Here is a 21,192-nt window from a genome sequence, read left to right as displayed (position 1 = left end):
CCCACCGCACAAGGAGACTAACTACTGATTCTTTCCTGGTCGGATGAGGAGCCTACATCAGAAGTCTTCACTCCAGAGGCCTATGGCTGCCGGAAGAAATGTTGCACATCAATGTTCTGGAGTTGCTGTCCCTCAAGGGAAAGGTGGTGCAGGTCTTCACAGATCATACCACCACAATGTTTTACATCAGGAAACTGGGGCACCATCGCTCCAAGGAGGCACTGGATTCTGGGCCATCGCCATGGGGATGATCCTTAGCCCGTTTTTAATCTGGCAGGAGTAAAAAACACTGTTGCCGACTCTGAGCACGGAGCTCCGCTCTTGCCACAAGTGGGTACTTTGGCAAAACCTAGTGGATGACCTGTTCCTCAAATGGGGCAATCCCCAGATCGACTTGTTTGCAACAGCGATGAACACAAAGTGCCGCAGGTTTGCCAGCAGATTTCCCCAGTAGGGGAGCATGGTGACACCTTTCCGTTCCCTTGGGGAGGCATCTTTCTGTATGTGTTCCCTCCGTTGCCGTTGTTACTTTGAGTAATTGGGCACCGGCATGGCCGAGGCAGAGCTGGACCGTCTCAGCATGTCCGCGTCCCCACCAGTCAAGCTGCCAGTGGTTGCGGATCTTCTTGCCAGGGAAGCAGGTGCCATTCTTCACTATAATAGTCTCTGAACCTGAAGGGCTGCCTCCTGCAGCATTAGAATTTGGTGGCTAAATTCTCCCGGCGGACTGTAAGGAAGTTCTCGCCAAGGCTAGAGCATCTACTTTGAAATGCTACGGACTTAAATTAGAGATTTGCTATTTGATGTTGTTCCCAGAAGATTGACCCACTGAGGGTCAAGGCCCCTCAGGTACTTCCATATTTGCTGTCGTTGGCCAAGTCTGGGCTGGCCCACGCCTCCATCGTTCATCTTGCGGCTATTGCCTGTTACACCAGATCTCCAGGACGACCATCCTTGTGGTAACAGCGATTGGTCAAGGAATTTGTCAATGGGACTATTCGGCTTGTTCCCGCTCGTGAGAGCCCATGTGGTGCTTAACATGCTCATGTGGACCCCTTTCGAACCTATGCGCTCTGCTCAAGTTTGTTGTGGAAGTCGGCTTTCCTCGTGGCGATCACCTCTGCAAGACACGTAGGTGAGATGCAGGCCCTGTAATGCAAGCGGCCTTACTTTCACAAGACGAGGGTTCTGGTGCGGACCCACCACTCCTTTATGCCCAAGGTTCTATCGGAATTCCAACTCAACGAACCCCTGGTGTTACCTGTTTTTGCCAACGCATTCGTCGCCGGCTGAGAGGACTTTGCACTCACTGGATGTGGCTCGAGCGCTGAAGCATTATGTGGTCCGCACGAAGAGTTTCCAGAAGACTTTTCCGCTTTTTGTGAACTTTGGTCCTGTGAACCATAGGAAGGCCTGGTCCAAGGCTTCGTTTTCCAGGTGGCTCTTAGGCTGTATCGCTCAGTCACCGGTTGGCCAACCGACCACTGCCTTGCCATCTGAGCCCATTCCACCAGGGCCATCGCTGCTACAACACATTCCTTTATGGTGTGCTCCTGCTGGACATATACAGGGCTGCTACGTTGAGGTCGACACACACCTACATGAAATTCTACTGTGTTGACAGGTATTCCAGGGAGGAGTCCAGAGTCAGCCAAGCAGTGCTGTGCAACCTGTTCGCTTTAAGGTGAGCCTGGTGAGGAGGTAAGCGATTGCTTCTGTTGAGCCTTGCCACCTCCCGTGGTTGTGCATGCATGTACTGCTATGTAGTCTTAATTCATGAGCATGTGAATCCATGCCAGACCCTGTGCTGGAGAAAGAGCAAGCTACTTACCTGTAACTATTGTTCTCCAGCATGGGTCTGGCATGGATTCACATGCAAACCCTCCTGCCTACCCCACTGCGGCTCTTCTCTTGGTCTTACTGCCACTTTAGGTGCTACCAAATCTGAAGACTGCTGCCAGAGGGGCTTAGGTAGAGGGCAGTCATTGGCTGGGGGCAGTTTGACCCAGAGCTCAATGATTGGCTGTTAGGAGAGACATTTTTTTTCTTCTCTTTTACTGACGATTCCCAGCCTAACAAAGGAATATTCATGAGCATGTGAATCCATGCTGGATAATAACAGTTACGGGTAAGTAGCTTGTTCCTTATGAAATTTTATTTGACAATCTGTCTACCATTGAATCTTTTGGTGTACATTTGTATTGAGGATGACATTTTGAAAGTTTTGTAAAGGTTTGATAAACCAACACTTTGAATGAAAACAATTTAAAAATGTAATTAAAAATCAAAGGTTAGCTCCCACATAGTTTTGTCAGGCGCTTACTGGACCAATAAGGGACCCAGGAAAAATGTCTAAATGCAGATAAGTACCCAAGAGTCGATTTTAGAAGTTTCTCCAGCACAGGTCTGCAGTTCCATAGGAATAAATGGGAGCTAGTTAAAGGGCCATCCGCTTTAGTGGATGCACATCGGTTTGGATCCCACATGTGTAGATTATGCTACAAGCAACCCGGGGGAATATCAGAGGAGCCCCCAAAGAAAAGTTCCTCAGAAGCTTGACTCAAGCAGAGCCCTGAAGGAAGACACAGCAGAATAGGACCAACCCAAATGGAACTCCATGGAGATGGTGGTACAGTCTTTCTCCAGGGAATCTCTACCCCGGACCAGAGGGACAACTGAAGGCGAGTATCTCTAACCGACCACCACAGGAACCAAAGGTAGGTACGCATGTGAGTGGTTTCGGCAGACATTGCTCCATCAGTACAAAACAGCCCAGTGAGTAAATTACTCTTCTCCACAGGTTTGGTTTGCAGGTTTCTGTTGCCAGTACCTTGCACCATGCGCCAACACCGATCCCAACAACCCAGGGATGGAACAAAGGCTCCTCCCCAGGACCTAAACACTCAAGCCTGCATCAGACTGATTAGGATTTTCATAGTAATGGTGCATCTTCCTGACCTGGGTCAAACCCAGAACATTTTGCCTTTACTGGTGGATTATTTTTCCTTAAACCTGTGTTGGAACATTTTTCCACACTCACAGAATCTTTTATTTTGGATGTCCAGCAGGATGCTCACGGAAGTGAATAGAGTCCGAAAAGTCCCCTCACCAGAGTGTTGGACCTTGCAAACGACGAGAATCTGACCAGCGATATTCTGTTTTCTGTGCTCCAGAAAGACGCTGCATCCAGCAGAAAGGAAATCCTTGCTACAACCCTCCCTGCGATCCTTACTGCAAAAGTCCTTCCAGTGCCATTCCTTCTTAATGAAGGAATTCAACTACCAGATTTTTGGCTACAGATCCTGAAGTCCTCCTGCAAAATCTTCTTCTGTGCTGAGGTACTGTGCTGGCTTGGGTATTTATTTACCTTAAGTCTCCTGTGATTACGGTGTAGTTTTGGGGTTTTTTCTGTGATTAGGTCTCTCGTCCAGTTCACCCAGGGCCACTGCTGGAATCCTCCTATGATGTCTTCTCTAAAGTTCCTGGGCCCTAAACTAAAAAAAAGTAAAATGTACTTGTTTGAACAGTCTTCCTCTGGAATGACTTTGCCTGCAACTGAACCCTATGTCGCCCTGCCTACAGCAGGCTCCTAGTCCACTAGGGTCCCTCTTCTGCTTCGGAGAGAACTCATGTCACAGAATTGGGAAGGGCTGGATACTTAAAGGGGTCTGTCATTGTTCCCATGTGCACACTGGGTTGCCAGGGTGTGCTAAAAATTTTCCAGGGGCTGCAATGCTCTGCATGTTCTTATTTTCTCTTGCAGGGAAAAATATTGTCACTGCAGGTTTTATCTACTCATCCATGTCACTTGATTTGGCAGTGTTATTCTCTTTAGTGTCTTTCTTTGCCTCCTTTCTTTTTATACTGCTGTTATGTATGCTTGTATTGTGCAGCAACACCGTATAGATAGCAATCATGTTGATTTGCCACAAGTTTTGCTGTATTTACTTAATAAGTCTTATTCCTCATTTCAATCTGCTCCGTAATGTTTCTTGTTGTCATGCCAACTCAGTTTTTTCAAGATGGTGGCATGCAAATTCACGTTATTCAAGGTCCTTTCCTCTAATGTTCATATCAGCCACTCGTGCACACATTCATAAAATGCGGCCAGCCCCAACGTCTGGACGCATAGGTAATGTCCATATTTTTACGCTTTATAATATTTTAACCCTTCAGCAGCCTTAGTACACTCACTGCAAGGATCCGCTTTCAATCTTCCTTTTCTCCACTTCTTGGCTAGTTTGGGAAACCGTCCATCAGGCTGTGTTCAGCAACGCTACTTTCTTCTGCCTTAAAGTAAAACAAGTGTTGAAAAGTGTACCTACTTGTAAATGAGTTGGTTGCTAACTTTGAACTTGAGTGAATATTTACAAAAGTGTATTAATTACCTTGGAGATGTTTTGCCTTTCTGAAAAGTATATTTAGGATTTAATTACCTTGAATAAGCTGTGTGCCTTCTAAAAGTATTATTCTCAAAGACCTACTTTCCATAGAAACAGTCTCTACATTCTAACAGAAAGTAGATACGTTAACTTACCTGTAAATTGGGTTCCCCTCTTCTCAAAAGTAATGCTGTTGGTTTCACTTTATTATTCCTGTTAAGATAATTGTATGAGTGCCACCAATTGGGCCTTACTTCCCCTGTCTTGCTTGTTAGCCTGTCCAGAATAAATCTGCTTAGGTTATAGTCATCTCTAGTTGCTGATGGCACCTTTTGAAAAGTGCATAGGCTTTACTTGCCTTGTGTTAGCTGTGTGCCATCCTAAAATAAGTTAAACAAATTATTGCGTACCTTAATCTGTGTTGAATTGATCTGACAAACAAACTGTAATAGTATATTAAAACATTGGGGTTTACCTGCCTAGAATAGCTGTGTCATTCTTGGTGTTCTTAGGTGTAGCTGTTAGGCAAGATTGTGTGCAGTATCCTTTGGAAGACTACAGCAACCTTGACCTGGCAATAGGAACCCATCCTTTGGTATTGGTATATGTCTGTACTACACAGGTTGGTAGTGTGGCTGAGCAGCCAGGCTTATCTCAAGGTGTAAATGTGAGCAGTAGGGTTGGAACAGTGTTTCACAGTGGCAGTTATTTAAACACTCGCACTCAAGGTTTCTTGATTAAACAATTATTAACTTAACAGTTATATAAGCTTTCTTCAGAAGGGAGCAAAGCATTTAGCAATTAAAATACACTTCAAAACGCTGTTTTTCTAAATCCGATGATACCCATTGGGGATGGCACACAGACGCTTCCTGCACCCTCAGGTGACTTAAATAGCTAGGACACTGTGTACATTGATTTATCACTGGTACATTTAGAGCAATGCTGAGTTTGGTGCAAAGGTTAGATTGGGGAATAAAACACAGGTTAACAAATAATTCATAAACAGATAAGTACTTTTTAAACCTCCAATTTGAAGTAAATGTAACCCTTTCCTGGGGAAAAGGTAAAGGCACTGGCTGAGGTAAGAAGTCTCTCAGGGAGCGAGGACAGCCAATGTTAGTTTAGCAAAGTCTAAGGGAGCTGAAGATCTTTGCATGTAAGTAAGTCTTGTACAATTTTTCTAGAAAGGTTTGTAGAAATAAGTTTCACTTAAAGGGCCACAAGCTGGTAGGCTTTTGAGGGGCAAAGCTGCAAGCAACTGTACAATAGCAACCAAGACCAGTCTCAACTGAGAGCAAGTAAGGCTACACAACAAGAGATATGTCCTCTTAGGTTTGCAGTACTTTTGGTTAGAATAAATGGTTCCAGCTGGCTTCTGTTCATGTACAGCTCTGCAGATCCTGTTGTTCCTGAGCCTCAATCGTGGGGACAAGAGGGAGGACGTCTGGGGACTCCTGCAATGGGCAAACTTCAATTCAGCGGCACTTCGCAATTTCAGCTCATCGCGTCTACCGCAAATAGCAACACTGTGGTTCTGATTCCACTTCAGACATTGCTCGCATCTGGGGTCCAGCACTCTGTTGTGGTGGCTCAGGCTTGGTCATTCCTGCTTCAGGGAAGTCCGGAAGATCTTCCTAGCACTCGTTAGACTTAAAAGCGATCCATTCGGTTTGGTGTTTCTCTCGCTGGCTCTTCGGTTCCAGCAGCAGCGGAAGTACAGCCAGCTCTAAAAGGATGTCTAAACGATTTCACTTTGGGGTTGATTGGTCCCACCAACCCAAGGGGAGAAGTCATCCTTGCAGGGCTTCTCTAGTCGAAATGAATTCGGAGCTTCAGCACAGCAGCTGGGCTTCACCGGGAAAACCAACGGTCCAGGAGTTGCAGCAGGCGTCTCTTCCAAGCCAAAAAGCCTCAACCTTTTATGCATGCTTCTCCCATTCATTCCAGCCTAGCTGTCAATCACACAGCAGGTTGGCTGTCCGAGGACAGCGAGCCGGCCAATCGCCTTTGGGAGCATTCCTGTAACCAAGGGGATTAAGCAGAGTTTTGCGCACCTCCCTCACTTCCTGCCCCTCCCTGACATACTGGAGCCAGAGGTGGACTTCACTCGTGTATCCTGCCAAACGAACAAAGGGACCAAACCTGGTTTGGTGTGCGGAGTAAATCACAAGAAGTAACTTTCCAAGAAGAAATGGCGAAAAAAGGGCCACTTAACAAAAAGGGCACCCATGGGTGCCTTGGTGCAGCTGCAAACGCAGCCTGCGGTAAAAACGCACAACGGTAGTAAAAGGTAAACCACTGCCACCAGCCAATAATTGGAGAAAGGGTAACATAAAAATGTTACATGAGAAACTAGACAAAGGGGATACTAAGTAACCCCTCCAGCACCCTATGGTAACATAGTGTACGCTGGGTCTATAAAGTTACAAATTGTAAGTAAAGTCAATTTCACTTCACTGCTCTTGTATACAGTAGTTTTCACCAAGAGAAGGTATTTAAACCTTAGGGAAAACTAAGCCTTGCTTGTGCCAGTGCAGTGAAGGTGCTGTGTCACAAGGCAAAGATGATGCCTTTTGAGTTTGTCAGACTCCAAAGTCAAAGGAAACGGACCAAATCACAGAAAAATACATGAATGGGGAAAAAGGTCTCTCTCCCGGTTAGAAATTAAGTCCTAAAGTCCTGCAAAAGAGCTGGGGGTTTCTAAGCTAGAGGGGACTTGGCACATATCTCCAGACTTCTCCCTAACAGTAGCTAACCTTGGTCTGCCTTGAGCCATCCACAGTGTAATATGTTCTTGCTGATCTTGGACTGTGTTTTCACTGAGCTGAAAAGTGTAATTGTATATTTGCAACCCGAAGTCCAAATCCCCTAGAATAACTTATCCTGAATCAGAGTTCATACTGTCTTCGAGTAAGTGTTCCACTATTCTGAAAAGTATAATGTCCAGTTGATTTACGATTTGATTTCTTGCTGAGCGTCACAGTACAACTGCTAGGGTCTAGTACCCTGTATTACTGCAACTAATCCAAAAGTAATTGTTGATTTTGACTTCCCTAGAACTACTGTTGTGTTCAAAGCTTATAATTTTATTCAGGTCTGTGTACCTGCAAGCATAGTGTTTTGTATGTGTTTATATGAGCTTTGATAGTACTTTTACCGACCAAGATTTATCTGGGTCTACTTGTATTGAAATGCATCTTTTTTTTATAATACATGGTGTCCGTGTTTCTTTGGACCATGTGTATTACAATTTCTTTTTGATTCTGCAGCCCTCTGTCTATGCTACGCTGAACTCAATTGGTACAGCCCTATACTAGGAGTGGAATCTGGTAATGTCTGTTGAATTGTTTTACTAAGCCCTTCGTTGGACTTCAGAAAAAAAACTGCCCTAATAGAGACTTTGGTGAGGACCACCCAGAGAAGACTTGTGAACCTGGTAAGACTGTTCCAACAAAAGGCAGCTCAGCAGTAAAGTTCCAGGATGGATAACTGCATGAGGCGACTCCCCAGACATATTAAGCTAAAGATATGGTGGGGTGGTAAAGTCTCTCAGCACCTCTCGACACCAAAAGCGAAACGGCCAAACACATGAGCCTGGTTGGAAACCGCAGTAAACCGCCCAGAAAATGAGTTTGAGTGGAGGCTCGTCCTTGAAGATGTGGGCAGTCAACTGGGTCTTCTGGGAGCTTGGACTTGGCCTCCAGTAGCAAATAATCCACACCAAAATATGCCCTAGCAAGTGAGGGCTTTAAAAATGGCAAATACAGTGGGGTTGCTTCAGCAGGTAGTCAGTCCTGCCACCTCCCAATGTGCAGGAACAAAATAGGAAGAATAGCAGGACAAAGTCTAAATATCTTTGCGAAAGAGGGCCAAAGGCGAGCCAGCCAATCCCTAAAAGGGACCAGTGCTTACTGGTTCGTCAGTAGGACCGTCACTCAGCCACCCCCACAGGAAGCAAGCAGCATAGCCCAGAGACCTATACTAGCCTAAAACAGTTGGGACCAATTTCCGAGTTTCCATTGTGGACTCGGTTGGGATGGCCATTTTAAGCCTACCTCGTGGTCACCCTGATCAAAGGAAGGCCTGAAACACAAAATGACAGCAAGTTTAAAAAAATAATTTGCACCCAAATGACTACCAAAAAGTTAATTGGGCTACTAATGTGGTAAAATGGCTTGCACATTTGTTGAAACGAAAGCTTAAGCACAGCTACCACCAATCTACAGGGAAAAAATGGGTACTTGGGATGGATGCCTTGGGGGCGACCCAGGATGCACTATAACTTACATAAAGTAAAAAGGTTCATGAGAAGTACCTCTGGCCACTAAAGATTTGGGGAGGAGGTGAAATCAGAAAGTTGAAGGGCCCAAAGTGGTCCTAGCCTCCCCTAAATAGGAATACTGACTCAAACTATTCTGATCTATTAGCTTTTTCAACAGATTGTTTTTCTCCCACAGATTCCTCATCTGATAGATATCCCATCCAGCTTTGCTGCATCTATCGAATGAGGAATCTGTGGGAGAGAAATACATAGAAAATTACAGTAAATCATTTCTCCTTTAGTAGTGATTTCTTGGGGTCCGCTCCCTTTATCTAATCCCTACCCCGAGACCTTCCGTTTTTTCCCATGACACTGCCAGGAATTTCTGGAGATCTTTGCTTTTGGGGGGGGGGGGTGGGTGACTTTAATTCCAGTATGAACAGAGTGAGCTCTGATTTAGCGTTCACTCAGCAGGGAGATCAAAGGGATGCTTTGGGGGTCGAATGGCGCTCCATCTCCTGTGTTCCTTCCGAGCCCATTAATTCTCAGACTGACATGTTGGGTTGATCTTTTTTTAACAACTTTATTTATCATTGCACACAGGTAATGCACATACATTTATGTAATCCTCATTACACCCTTACATCATAAACAATTAGCTTCCATCTGGGTCCAAGTTTTCATGTTCTGCCAAGTATTGTTTGTACCTTGCCCATATATTTCTGGGTTTAGAGGAGGGCAGTACCGAGTCTATATACAATTCTTCAGTGTCGTTGGTCCATACCATGTCTCTCTCCCAGTCTGCCTTCGCTGGCAGGTGTGGATTTTTCCACATTAATATTGCTCTTTTGGCTATTAATAGACTTAGGTTCAAGAATTTTCGTCATGTCGGGTTCATTTTCCCCACTGCCCCAGCATACATATCTGCGGTGACCATTCCACCGGTTGATCTGCCATCCCATCTAGGGCTTCACAAACCTCTGCCCAGTAGCCGCTAAGCTTTATACATGCCCAGAGCATATGAAATATGTTTGCGTCTTCAGTATTACATCTGAGGCAGGTTCACGGCGTGGCTGGGTATATTCGTTTGAGCTTTAATGGAGTATAGTGTGTCCTATGAACTATTTTGTAGTGAATCAGTTTGAATCTGGAGTTGCATGATATTTGTTTGGTCAGTGCACAAATTTGGACCTTTCTTGATCCTCCATCTGTTGCCCCAGACCCTGCTCCCATTTGCTCCTGGCCGTATGATTTTCCACTGGGCGTGTCTGCATTATAACTTTATACAGAGCAGAGGCTGTAATTTTTTGTGTCCCCCCGGTAAATATATATCCTAGCCCCATGTTTCTCAATTTGGGTAAGTTGGGCATGCATTTTGTGTGGCGGTTTGTACCCAAATGTATTGTTTGTGCATTTGTATTACCCACTATATCCTTGATGTCTTCCCACTGTCCAAAGCGCTTTTCCGGAAATAACTGTCCCCATTGAGTGATGCCCCTAGCGGTCCAATGCATTGCCACCTCACTGTCTATAGAGAAAGGTGTGTGTGGGTCACCCCAGAGCGGCATACTTGGGTGGTATAGCCTGTCGGTGCCAAATATGTCGGCTATTTTGGCCCATGCCGTGGTTGTTACCTTTGTGGGATCGATGGTATTATAGTGCTTGGGGGTTGGTCTAGTTATCTTGTGTAATGCTATGGTCGCCTCTCGTTGTTCAGGGTGGAGGGGGTTCCCAGGGTTAAGAAAGTGTGTAGCCCATCTTGCAGCATAGTGCGCCTGTGCCACCAGGTAGTATAGCTCCAGGTCTGGTGCCATCAACACACCCCTCGGATATGTATCTGTTAAAATCTTCCAGCTTCGTCTAGGATGTCCTCCCCAAACGAACGCGATGCAGGCACTGTTCATTTTGGCAAATGGGGCACGACCAGGCCAGACCGGTACTCTGTTGAATAGATAGAACAGTTTTGGTAATATTATAATTTGAATTAGTGCTATTGTCCCCATCATTGATATGGGTAAGGCGCTCCAGTGCTTCATTTTAGTGCATAGGGTGTCGGCCAGTACACTATAGATTAGGGCATGAGATAGTTGGGCTGTTCTAGCGATGTTTGCCCCTAGATAAAGAATATGCACCAAGCTCCATACGAGACATGTACATTTTGTGGTTGTTGTATTGTCCGTGAGCGGGAATATCTGATTTGTTTGGGTTAAGGGGGTAAGCCAGAGTATTCACCAAACCTTTTGACTTCTGCCAGGACCCTGCCCAATGAACGATCTGGATTGTTTAGATATAGCAAAATATCAGCATATAATGTTATATGTAGTTTGCCCTCAAGCCATATTCCATACGCGCTGTAGCGTGACCTAAGAATATCAGACAGGGGTTCTATTACTAAGGCGAACAGTAACAGTGACAATGGGCAGCCCTGTATGGTGCCTCCTTGTAGCTCTCGTATGTCTGTTAAGGTACCATTGATTCTAATCTTGGCATAGGGACATGTATGTAATATTTGAATCAATTTTATACATTTCGGGCCAAACACATAGTTTCGTAGTACCCCAAATAGGAAAGGCCAGGAGACGGTGTCGAATGCTTTTCGCGTATCGAGGGAAACCGCTATCCCTTGAGTTTAGGCGGGTATTGCAGCCATGATTTTGTGGCATCGTCTTATATTCGTTGCTGTGGACCTGCTCATAATAAACCCTGCCTGGTCGTCTTGTACCATATAGGGCATCAATGGCGTTAGTCTTGTTGCAAGTATCTTGGCTAAAATCTTGGCATCTGTATTTATTAATGACAGCGGCCTATACGAACTGCATTCCTTGGGGGTGTGGGGGGGTACCCTGGTTTAAGCTGTTATGTAATTGCCTCCCTAGTGGTTTCGGGGAGTTCACCCTTATTTAAGGCTTCCATCCACACAGCATAAAGTCTGGGGGCTAACAGGTGACTCAATTCTTTGTAGAATTCTGCCCCTAGTACGTCTGTGCCAGGGGCTTTCCTGTTGGGTAGTGCTTTGATCACCTCCACTATCTCTGCCTCCGTGATTGGTTCCTCTAGTGATTCCCTGCTAGCATCAGCTATGAGTGTTGTTGGTATTTGGGATAGTGTTCTATCTCGTCATTCGTGACGTTGCACTGAGGGGAGTACAGCTTTTTATAGAATGCATAGAAAGTTTCTTGCACCTTACTATGATCTGTGGTCACTGTGCCATCTGCTATCTGTATGCATGGTATGGTTGCCAGACCTCTCCTCATACTGTTCTGGCTGGAAATCTCCCTGGGCGCTAACCTTCCCCATATCGGCGTGCCGCAATTGGCTTATCGAAGTATCGGATCTCCTGATCCGCTGCTTCTTTATATTCATCTAGTTTAGTCTTTATTTCTGAGCTAAACTGCGATGATGGGGTGTGTGCATACTGGAATTGAAGAGATGTTTGTGTCTCTAATCGCGCCAGTCTACCCCTGATATCTTTGAGGATTCCGCTTTCTGTGGATATTGAGTGACCTCTGATGCATACTTTAAATGCCTGCCACAATATTGCCTTACTGGAAACAGTTTTCGTTAATATCAAAGTATTCTTGTATTTGTTGCACAATCGTATTTTTATAGACCCAATCCCGCAAGGCTGCGGGTTTAAATCTCCATGGCGGTCTGCCAGGAATCTGCAGTGTTAGCTGTATTGGCGAGTAATCAGAGTATGTTCTAGGGTGGATCTGGGCACTAGTTACCCAAGACAAGATTTCATTATCTACCAGCCATAAGTCTATTCTAGAATGCATGTTGTGCACTGTAGAGTAATATGTATATTCTCTCTTGGAGGGGTTTAATGTTCTCCATGCATATTTTAGATTTAAATCTGACGTGTGTAAGTATTCTCTGTGCTGTCTTGGTTAATGCTCTTGCTTGTGTTGATGTGCGATCTAAATGTACATCGAGGAAGGTATTAAAATCCCCACCACATATCACATGGGCCGTGGGGTAGCTTGCCAATTTTTCAAATATTTTGGAGTATAATTCTAGGAGATTGTTTGGGCCATACACATTAAGGACTATCTCCCTGTCATAGAGATTGCCATGAAGTAATGCGCATCTCCCTTCAGGATCACATTCAGCTTTGATACAGTTAAACGGCAAAGTCTTGTGTATTAAAATTACCACCCCTCTCGCCCATCTGGAATATGTTGTGAAATATCGGTGTGTCCCCAGTTCGGTATGGGTTGTCCCCCTTGCTGGGGTCCTTTGAGTTTCCAGCAGAAAGATGATCTTTGCGCTCTATCTATTGATATATGCTAGAATCTTCCTTTTCTTGATTCTGGATCCCAAGCCCCTTACATTCCAGATCCGTATTTTCCAAAGCACTTTGGATTAAGGCGCTATATAAATAACACATCATTATCATCTGTGCCAGTTTTAGACATTGTCTATGGAGTAATTGCAAACGTACACATGCCAATATATTTCCGTTGCACGCTTAATAGCCTTTGTGCTCAGTACCTGTGTGCTTTTTGCTTTAACGCCATTCTTTCTGTAACTCAACCCCAACATTCCCAGCTTGACTCCTCCCCCTCACATTTCACCTAACGTCAACTGTGCCTTTTGAATCCCAACCCTCCCCACCCATCAACTTTACTAGCAACTGCTACAGGAGGGGCTTTGGCGTCTTCCAGTGCCCATGCCAACATTGGGTGTGTATAGTGTATCTGGTTCTGCGTTGTTGCTCACTCATATTGACCACTGACGGGTAATGCTCATCAATACAATTTGTAGAATAAGGTATAAACACCCTCGATGTGGGCCTCCCAAGGAGGGGGCCTTTGTTGCTGCTAATCCTGTAAATAACTTGAACGTTGTTATTATATGGCTAGGGAAACCCCCGAGTTCCCCTCTGTTCTCGGTTGTCCAGTGATTAGGGGATATGTGTTTCAACAAAGTTTGCTGCCTCTTCTGGGAATGTCATGATTCCTGCCCCTCATGTCCCGAGCCCTCCCACAATGTCAGGCTGGTGCCAGGCCACGATCACCTACATGGCCCTCAAGGGCCTCTCCATCCCTCCAAAGACCCACTTGAAGTCAGACTTGGCGCTTGTGGCACCAGACTCACTCACTCCCATAGGGTAACATTGGGGATTGGACTTGTAGTGCATTGATGGTGACAAGATGGATGCCCCACATATTTCGGTTCCCAGAACTGCATGTGCTATCTAGTCTTTTGGGTGTGGTTCAGACCAGAGACACCTGGGATACCCAGACTATTTAAGCCATGCCCAGGCTGAGAAACATGCTTTTTGTTTTCTGCACCTGCAGCGTGACACTCGCCGTGTTCAGATCGGTCTCCAGTAGGCCTGCATCTTTCTTCTGCACTCTGTTCCTACAAGAACACTGTTGGGAACAGCCTTACCTTGCGGTGCTTCTGCCCATCATTCATCACTCCTTCTGTTCTGCTGGCATCTTCAGCGGTGTCATTCCCATCCCGGCACGCCGCTTCCGAAGGAAAAGGACAGAAAAAAGGCATTAGTAAGCATTCAGCAAATCTTCGCTTATTTTTAAAGACTGTACAAGCTTCAAACGGTTACCTGAATCCCAGCCGCTCTGGGGGGGGGGTGGTCTGTCTCCGGAACTTCTCATCCATCTGCAATAGAGAAGAGACTCCAGGATAGCGTGGAAACATCTAGAGGTGCTGCATACCGCGCTTACTCACCGCATTTCTTCATAACCGGCATCCACGCTGAAAACGTTGCGGCACCTAAAAGACAAAACTCAGTTCAATACAAATACGAAAGGGTTGCATTGCGCTCTCACCTTCAGCGCTACTCATCTCAGCAGCACGTCGCCATCCCCGGACGCTGGCCATCACCTAAGGAAGGAAAGGCACGAAGTTGGAGAACTGTTCAAAAGACTCATACTTACCTGTCGGACTCTTGTCAGTGAAGTAAGTAGGCACAACAAGCCCGCATTAATCAAAGCGCCCCTGCGCTGAAAGCAGGACGGAGAGCACACTTTCCAAGAAAACGAGGCCCAATCTCCAGTCGAGTAGACTCCAGGGAAGGGTTCGAGGTTGTAAGAGGTCAGAACAGGCTGAGTGACGTCCCCGTGGATACCAGGTGAGCGTTACAGAATGTGAAGTATGGTTTGTTCTGATGTTGGATTTTGAGTCTGGCCGGATAAAGCATAGCATATTGCACTTGTCGTTCCCGTAGCATTTTCTTGACCCCTGTAAAGAGTTTCCTTTCTTGTTGCACCGCCAGAGTGTGGTCTTGAAAAATGTGTATAATGTTGGCCTCCCATTTTAGCTCTTGTTTTTCTCTGGCAGTTTTCAAAATCAAGTCTCTGTACCTGTAGTTTATCATGCGGGCTATGATTGGTCTAGGATGTGCCCCAGGTTTTGGCTTTGGGGCGAGTGACATGTGTGCCTGTTCCACTATGAACATTGACGACCATCCCGGGTCTCCCAGGAGCATGCGCAAGAGGTCTACCACCTCCTTTTCTATTGACCCTTTCATTGCCTTCTCCGGAACCCCGACTATGCGAATGTTCCGCCGTGACCTCGCCTCTAAATCTTCGCATTTGGATTTCACCGTCCCCAGTTCTATTGCCATTGTGGATAGTGTGTTCTTCAAGGTCTCCAGTGCATCTTCTGTGCCCGATATTCTCGTTTCTGCCTCGGTCATGCGCAACGTTATCCAATTGAGTTTTGATGGAGGCCACATTGGCTGTGATCCCATCCAGTTTGTCATTGAGGGCTGAAAAGCCCTGGTGCATGGCTAAAAGGACCGCCTGAGGGTCCATCGGTGCCGAGGGGGCCTGTTTTTCTTGTGAGGGCGTTTCCTCATCCATTTCGGTTTCCACTGCTTTCTGTATTGCTGTTGTGTATTTGTCGATGGTCCCTTTGCTCTTCTTGGGGACGAAGCTCTTGGGCATCCTTCTTTCTCAGTGGGGCTGTATCCAGAGGAATAGCTCTAGTATCCCCCTTACCAAATTTCCCGTACCTGATGGGCAAGGCGTAGAATAAAAGCTGGCCAAGTGTAGGGTGCTCAGCTCACCTTTTGAGGTTATATTGCGCGCCTGTAAGTATTAGTGCTATCTGTTCTTTAATACTGTTACCGTTACCGGTTGCTCTTTCCTGTTGCCAGCCCCTAACCTTTGTATGACTTTGCAGAAACTAGTGTGGTGGCTTGGAGACTAGTTCGTCATTGACATGGTTAATTTTACATTGATACTGTCTGGTAGTGCACACATTCAACGCGTTTTGGAGTTATGACTTATTTGCCCTTTTCTCTCTTCAACCGGCCTCCACAGCTGCCCAGGTGCAGTAGAGTGTGGGCGTATACCTGCGCTATGCGTCTTGGGCGGGGGGGGGTTCTATAGTTAGCTTTATGGTCTTATCCCCCGCAGGGGTCACAAATTTCTGGTCCGTTGCCCCCCCCCCCCTGTTCACTTCTGATAGCCTCCTGTGTGTTACCTTATCTCCTCTCGTAGGGAGTGGCGTGGTATTGGGAGTGTTATAGTTAGTGCTTATAGGATTCCTATCAATTAACGGCCACTTGATGTTTTGGAGTGATGACTTGTTGCCGTATGGCCTGCCAGAGTTGGCAGTTCGTATGGTAGCGGGAGTGGGAGAGCTCCGACTCGATCCCCGCAGAGCAGTGAGCCGTGCCCAGGAGGCAGAGGAGCGTCTAGATTGCCATTGGGGGGGTGGGAGGAACGGTATTCTCGCCGCTCCGCCCACCCGCTCGTCGATGCTCTGGAACAAAGGGGGTGCCAGGTCCACCCCCAAGCTGCCGGGTCACCCACCTCTACCCCTACCACCCCACCCCCAGGGGTTTCAATTGTCTAGGGGGGGCCCACCACGCAGTCTATGGGCCCTCAGTGGTTCAGGAGCGCCGCACGGTCTCCTCTCACCTCCTCGATGCACATTCCTTGTGTCCCTGGGTTTCTCCTCCTGAGCAGCTACAGCAATATGGTGGGGGGGGAGGGGGGCGGTCTGCAGGCACTCTACGGAATCCGGAGCGCCTGTGACTCGCATCCCGTGTGCTTTTTCGCCGTCGCTCGCGCTGGACTGGCGCCGGGCTCCTCCCCTTGGCCTTTGGTGAGTCTCTGGCCCTTGTCTTTAGCAGCGCGTGAGATCTGAAAGGTATCTCGGGATTCCTTCCACCATTCGCCTCCAAACTTTGGGTGGCTGATCGGTGGTTATTGCAGCATGTTCTTCGAAACAATTGTGTGGAACCGGTCCCAAGTAACGGTTATTTCGGCACTGAATTCCACCGGAGCTCACACGGGTGCAGCCATTCTCTCTCGTGCGCAACAGCGCCCCTCATGTTGGGTCGATCTTGAATCTGAGTGCTCCGGATTGGACATGGAGGACACCCTAGCCAGAGTCTCTGGAAATGTCAATGTGGGAGGAATGTGAACTGTAGACCAGTTAAAGAAATCAGCACATACACAGGTCCAAGGAAACACTGAAGTTATATAAAAGAAAATACTTATTTATTTTATACATACACAAGGCCCACAAGCAATTCTAAAATTCAGCAGTTACTACTAACAATTAAAAATTGAGCAAAATTGGAAAAGGAACAATTATGCAGGTGAGTAACTTCATTTACTTTTCACAACCACACAGTGACTCGGTTAAGGTAAGTAAAAGCATGTATGTGTATCACCTTTGCAATATTCAGCTTTAGGGGAAGTAAAGATAAAATGGAACACGGCGTGCAACTGGTAAGTTACAATGTAACACTCTCCTAGAAGGGTTTAGGCAGTCTGTTTCTGAACTAGAAATGAGTTCAGTCCAAGTTGTGGTGGAACTAGCATTGTCCAAGCCAGTAGGATCAAGTTGGCCTTTTGGGGAACCAGCAAGCCACAGTCAAATGGACAGCAAGTTCTGATCACAATCTTCAGAGAAAAGAACCAGTTGTATTTTCTTGCAGAAAGCACTGGAGCTCCAGAGGAGCCTTCCTGTAGGTATGCAGGCAGCAGGATAAGCACAATAGAGTGGAGTATAACTCCCAAATGTTGAAAACCGCACTCCCAAAGCAAAGGAGCACCAAAAATGGTCTATGGTAAGTAAAACCCAAGACCCACAGTATCTGGAGAGTGAAGTTGAAAATGCAGCTGGATGCCTTCCTAGTGCAACGTTGAAAACCTGGTTTCCTGCTCCTTGTTTGTGGTGACGAAAGGGAGTATCTTTGAGCTTCTGTGGCAGCATTAGAGGGGGGGGGGGTCGACATCAAAGGATTCCGCTCACTCCAGCAGCTGTTAGTGGTTTTGGTGCCTTTCTCTTAGTACCAAAAGGCAACGGATATCACTGGCCAAAATCTCCTTCGTTTCTTGATCCTGCACTCTGGTGAGCGGACATTTGGAGAAGAATTCTTGCTTCTGGAGGTCACCATGGGTGCTGAAGGTTTAGCGGGATTCGTTGATTGCAAGACAATGCACTTAAAAATTGTCCAGGTATCCTGGGTATTGGTGTTCTGCTGCCCATGAAAGTCGCATGATGTTGGAGATGGCCCAAAATGAAGAATCTTGTGGCTGATAGTTCCCACCAGCCCAAAGGAGGAAGTCTTCCTCGGCGGAGCTTCCCTGTCAAGTTGAAAATGGGGTCAGGACAGCAGCAGGGCTTCAATGGTACTTCTGCGGTTGTTAAAGGTGCTGCAGGCATCTCTTCTCGTCGTTTCCTTCGGGTTTCCACTTCCAACGGTCGACTCTGCCTGTGGTCCAAACATCCTCGCCTTGTATACTTGAACCCATGGAGCTGTCCATTAACTGGGGGATGACTGTCCTGCAGGACAGCCAGCTGGCCAGTTCAAACTGGTTTCAGCTAGCCACACCGACAAAGGACTGACCCTCCCTCACTTCCTGCCTTCTCAAGCACACTGGAGCCTTGGCGTTATTCACAAAAGAATGACGCCAGACAAAACTTGAAAAGGACCCGCCCCCCCACCTGGAATGATGGTCCAGAAGGAACTTAAACAGAAAATGGCAAAAAAAAGAAGGCGGGCCATTTTGCGAAAAAGGTAATCCATGGGTGCTGTACTGTAGCTGATGAGTCAGTCTACAAGTAACCTGCACATAATGGTAGAAAAATCCACTGCCACCAGCCATTGAAGTTTGTTAGTTACTGTAACTAGGTTGTTACAGGAGCAATGGGAAAGGACTTGTAACCCCGCAGCACCCCACATAAGGTGGTGTGTGCTGGTCGCACAAAAGAAAAGGTAAGTAAGACAAGTTGTTGAGAACATTTGTTTACACAAGAAAATAAAATAAAGGTAAAAAGGGAAGTCCAAGGGACTCCCCAGCAACACTGCACATGGGTGCCCTGTGCTGCAAAAGTCAATTGGATGCTTGTATTGAAATACATGGAGGAAAGCAGAACTCCACAAAAGCAGTAAAATAAGAGTCCCAGTTAGAGCAAAAGAATGAGTAGCAAAAAAGTTTGACTCTGGAGAATAAATCAAAGTGCTGGGGGGGGGGGGTTTGGGTCTCTCGTTGAAGGGAATTGGCACAGAAACTGAAAATTCGCCCCAACATCAGACAACATAGTAAATGTTCTACTTTCACCTCAGAGGCTGGCCACAACTCTGTTTATACCTGAGGTGGAGTATGTTCTCAGCTTGGTGTCTGGATAGTTGTCTGGGCATGTTCATCTTTGCTACTTCTGTACTGGATTTGCTGCTTTCTTTTGTTTCAAATTGCCTGCATATTGGCACTGTGAACGGAGTACCTGCCCACTTTCGCTATTCAGAATGACACCTGAAAAGGGCCTTCACACTACCTACTATTATGTCGTTTTTGTGGGAGTAGTCCAACCATTTTTCCCACGCCGGTTTGTTTTTGTGGCGCAGCAGTTAAATTTATATTTGCCTTTCCTTATAGAAGAGATCTTTTTGAGCGCCTGCATTTAGAATTTAAGCAACTACTTGCTTAATGGGATTTTTCTGGTAGCCATCACTTCTGCGAGACTGATGAGTGAGCTCCAGGTGCTGCCTGGTAAACCTCCATACACTGTTTGCCACCAAGGAGACAGTGACTTTGAGAGCGATGCAGTCCTTAGTTTTGGATTTTCATCTCCATCAGAAAATCAATCTCTTCCAAAGTGAAGGTCTGTGTGGCCGAATGTAGGGCCTGGGTCTGCTTGTAACTGTCCACATCGTGCCAAAATGTCAGTCACTGGGCAGATGGGGTGGCCAGAGGCTGGCCAGCATTGGCCAACCCCTTCCAGTTTGAATGGTACAGATCCTTATCATTGGTAGTTTGGGGGCATCGTTAGAGCCATGACACCTACGCAGGAGAGCAGCCTGCTGAAGACCTAGACTCCTTGTTGGAAACTAGCCAGCAGCATTTAATTTACTTGCTTGCCAAAGCCCTTCCTCTTTGAAGATCTCCTGAAGACCTTCATTGGTTCTTCAACACCTAAACAGGTTGAGCAACTAGTCCTGACTTCTTCGAGATTTAAAAGGGCTGCATAGTCTAGCAGAGTCCCAATCCCTCATGTGGTCTAGCCAGATGTCATTGTGTGCTACTTTGCTGCACCAGTCGCCACACAATCCTCTGCTTAAGGAACAAGAAGCTTTCCCGTAAAGTTGTAGATCTCCACCAGTAAGAGCAGCCTTGTAGAACTAGTTTGTTTCCCCCACAAGGGTCGCTCTCTGCCATTTTGTTAAAGTGGCAGTCTGTTTGCCTTCTGTATTTTGTCCTCTGCGTCCCCTAAGATAGTCTGTGGAGGGGTGGTCCAGTAGCAGGTGTCCAGCACCGATCCATCAGAGCATGTAACCATGAACTAGCTTGATCAAAAGAAACAAATGCCTGAAGTGGCCTCTGCACCCGAGGCCCCTGATATCCTTCAACAGAACCAAGGCATGAATACAGAAAGCCCAGCAAATTCACAACCTCCTGTGGTGGTCCTTAAGTGTCAGAGTACGGGTGAGTAAACCTACCTTTTTTATTTCAATTTTGCACCCCACATCTCCATAAAATTGTATAGGTATACAGTCCTGGCCCTGCCTCTGCTTTCCCATATCTGGTCTGGTATCTTCCCCTAAGGTGGTTTGATTGGGAGAGGGTCTGCTGAGAACTTCTCTCCAGTTTTTTACTTCACTTTGGAGCACTTACTAACTTCCTGGTAGCTCTAGCCAACACTTGTTCCACTTCCTAAAGACTCCTAGTATCTTGCAAAGACATGTATTGGGTTTTGTGACTCGAAGGGCGCTGCACCCTTCATTTCTTGGTAGGGAAGGACTTTATAAGGATGGGAGTTTAATTTCAAGGTCTTGCTGTGTTTTTAACTCTTTTTATGTTAGCCTATTAGTTCTCTATTTGTTACTTACCTGGTCCTATTTTTCTCACTTGCTTTGCTACATCTACAGTATTGTGGAAACTAATTCTAAATATTTTAAACGTGCAACTCTAGTCCTCTTGAAGCACACCAATGTGAATGTTAACTGGTTTTTCCTTGCAAAGGTTTTGTTGAAGGCCTTAGTAAGTAACTGACTATATTTCTGAGGCTTGTGGAATCTGCTTAGATCACATGCTGTGATAGGCTGACATCTAG

At 46.3% G+C, this 21,192-nt stretch overlaps 1 protein-coding gene across 1 annotated transcript in view; it reads left to right on the top strand.

The window, feature by feature from the left end:
• RBBP7 (RB binding protein 7, chromatin remodeling factor) overlaps positions 1-21,192 on the top strand; it is a 562,467-nt gene that overhangs the window by 362,927 nt on the left and 178,348 nt on the right. The window lies entirely within an intron of this gene.

The sequence above is a fragment of the Ambystoma mexicanum genome, chromosome 7p, assembly GCF_040938575.1.
Source record: "Ambystoma mexicanum isolate Mex_15411 chromosome 7p, UKY_AmexF1_1, whole genome shotgun sequence".
Classification (NCBI taxonomy): Eukaryota; Metazoa; Chordata; class Amphibia; order Caudata; family Ambystomatidae; genus Ambystoma; species Ambystoma mexicanum.
Note: the sequence above shows the minus strand (reverse complement) of the source record. Positions and strands in the feature narration are given on the sequence as shown.